The sequence below is a fragment of the Tupaia chinensis genome, unplaced genomic scaffold, assembly GCF_000334495.1.
Source record: "Tupaia chinensis unplaced genomic scaffold, TupChi_1.0 Scaffold144262_1, whole genome shotgun sequence".
Taxonomy (NCBI): domain Eukaryota; kingdom Metazoa; phylum Chordata; class Mammalia; order Scandentia; family Tupaiidae; genus Tupaia; species Tupaia belangeri.
In genome coordinates this window covers 108,236-111,406 of record NW_006204120.1, presented here as the reverse complement: position 1 = coordinate 111,406, position 3,171 = coordinate 108,236, and positions in this window count along the sequence as shown.

Sequence of the window (3,171 nt, the reverse complement as noted above, 5' to 3'; positions counted from 1 at the left end):
TTGCAGGAGAAAAAAAAAACAGTAAAACTGTTTGTATCATTTTGTAAAAAAAAAAAATGCATATTTGACAACTGCAGCGAGCTGTATGGGCACAACTGGGTACTACTTTATAGTATGTTCACTGTACTCACTGGGGTTTATGCCTAAAGTCAGACTTGGGTTCATGTATAGGTATGTGTCAGCTATGCTAGCTATTGGATATATTTAGACTAATTAAGTTCATTGGCAGATCAATTGAATGGGGGGGTGGGGAGAAGGCATGGAGGGCAGCCGTGGATGCCAGGGACAATGTGGGAGGAGGATGGGACATGGCAGAGGGTGAGGGATGGGGAATCAGGGATGGCAAAACAAAAGGCAAGGTATGCAGGACATAAGAATTGGAAAATTATTTGCTGAGAACATGTATGTTGATGTGCTTGATTGAGCCAATGCACAGTGTATTTTGGATGGAAAGTTCATTTGTGTGTTGTGATGGTGTATAGTGAATTAATGTAGAGAATGAATAAATTTAAAAGAAAAAAAAAGAAAAAAAAACATAATAAGATGATGGAATGATAGAAGATTTCTTCAAGTTAAAAGTTACCTGTGTGCTTCTTCACTGCACTGCAAGTACAGGATCCAACATTAGCCCACTTGCAGACATACACACACATAAAAATGAATATTCCTACACACGTTTTGTCTTTTGAGCATTAGGGCAGACAAGGAAACTCTACAGATTCATGATATATTAAATCCAATTTATTAACCAAGAATGAGTGGCCAAGTAATTTCTTTGGAAATTGTCCAAAAGAATTCTATAGGGGCTCTTTCCTCAACTTCACCCTAATCATACTTCCATGTCATGTGGATGTACAGAGCCAAATCATAAGTGTGCTCGGAAAACACCCCAGACAAATGAAAAATTTATGGTTGTTCATTTTTTCAACTGTACTCACCATCTACTAGGTGCTTAGCCAAAGAAGTATGAAAAAGAAGAAAAAAAAAAAAAAAGAGAGAATGAAGAATGAGAAAATTACTTCCCTCCAAGAATTTATGCTGTAGCCAGGGTCAAAAATGTCTCTATACTAAATAGTTCAATACAGTACAATATTTAGCAACACATGATCCAAACAACTTGTAAAAATATAACACTTTGTAAGGAGTATAAAGGACAGGAAGGCTGAGAGTTGACCAAGAGATGACAATCTCCTGGAAATCAGTGGATCTGAGATGGATTATAAAGATTCAATCTCACAACCAGATTATATGGGACTGGAAGAGTCTGGAGGTCATTTCTACTGCCAGCCTGGAAGGTTGCAAGGAATTACAATCATCACAAACCTGATGAATTATGTTTTGAGTATTCCCGGCAACTCGATTACAGCATGCAAATTTTCCGCAGAGTTGACTTCTCGGCTTCAGGAGCCACGCACACGCTCCTTTGGGCTTTTTGCACGAGGAAAACATTGTTGGGAAAGGAGCCTGAAGACCAACCACTGGAAAGTGCACTCAATAGCACTTTGGTTGAGATAATTGCTGCATTTTTTTTTTAAATTGTAGGCTTTGGAGGTGACCACAAGCAAAATTTGTGACAGACATTTGACACTGAGAAACTTTGCCATGTACGGGTGAAATTTTTCACAACCCCTGCCCCCACCTCCAAAGACTGGTTTATTGACTAACAAAAGAAAATTATCTAAAACCACTAGTATATGTTAGCCAAGTCTTCTCTTTTGTCATAAAGTCCTTTTGCTAGGCACTAAGATTTCTCACTGTGTACAGTCATGCAGATTCCCAACCAGGCAAGTCAGTTCAACTATACTGTGTGAAGTGATCAGCACAGCACCCAGTTATGCAGTTTTAGTGTTGCTCTGTGAGCCTTACACACAGATTAGCAGCAAGACTGTTCACTCACAGTGCACTCAAGGGACTTCAAAGTCCTGCTCACTTCCTGCAGAGCTGCTTTCTAAGTCAGGGACCAGATGTCCTCCTTTTTCCTTTCTGCCTGCAGCAAGCTCTGTCCAGAAGGAAGTTTGAATCATGATAGTCCAAAGGACACAAGTCCATTCAGTGGACAGAATAACATTCTAGGGAAAATAAAAGAATTTTCAACCCTGGATCCTGGTCACGAGGATCCTATGCTATCAATTAGCATAACAAGAATATAATCAGAAGAACTAAGGAAAGAGTTTAGAGAGTCTTTTAAAAGTATCTAGCCCCAGCCAAGGCCACGGGTCCAGCTAGCTGGTGAGAGCTCACCAACAGCGTGCACAATCATTCCCCATAGGCACCTCCAACACGTCCAGAATCCTTGAGGAGCTACTTCCTAAGCAGGTTCTCTACCTGGAAAAGGAAGCACTCCTGAATTCTGACCTCCTTGGTCATGTTACATTTTATTGTAAAGATGGCATTGCACAAGTAGTAGATTGGGAATCAGACCAAATTTGACTCTTCCATTTCCTGGGTTGGGGACATCAGGGAAGCTTTTCGTGGGTTAATTATATTACATAAAATTTTATAATAATACAGAATCAGCAGGTGGTGTGGTGGTTAAGGTGCTGGATTCCCACATGGCCAACTGCGGTTCAAGTCCTGGACCTGGCAGCTTGAAAATTATGCCCAACACATGTGCATGTGTGCCCAAAATCTCAAGTGAATGAAGGAGAGAGGATTGTATCATGGCTATCCTCCCTAGGAGGTGACATTTCACTTTCTCTCTCTGCCTTTCTATGGCAAGTACATGCACCCTTTGGCAAAAATCTTTCTTAAAAAATTACATTAACACCTACTTTGAAATATGCAATAAGACAGTGGAAGTAGAAGTGCCTAACAAGGAGTCTTAGTTTGCCCTAAGGAAAAGCTTATAAACCCATGAACTACCTTAACAAACCAATAAGAAAGTATTTCCAGGGTACCTACAGTGTTTTAGACAATAAGGATTACAAAAATGATCAAAGTATTTTTTTCCTCAACGAATATATAAATTAATTAGTTAAGGAAATGATACAAACATGTGCAAAGATCACAAATTAAGCACTGACGGGACCGGGACCAGCAGTTAGTGTAATGGCTATGTGGCTGGACTCCCACGTAATCGACCGCGGTTCGAGTCCCGGACCGGGTGGCTTAAACTCACGCCGGGCGCATGTGCGTGCGTGCCCAAGATCCAGAGAGGAGAATGGAGGAGAA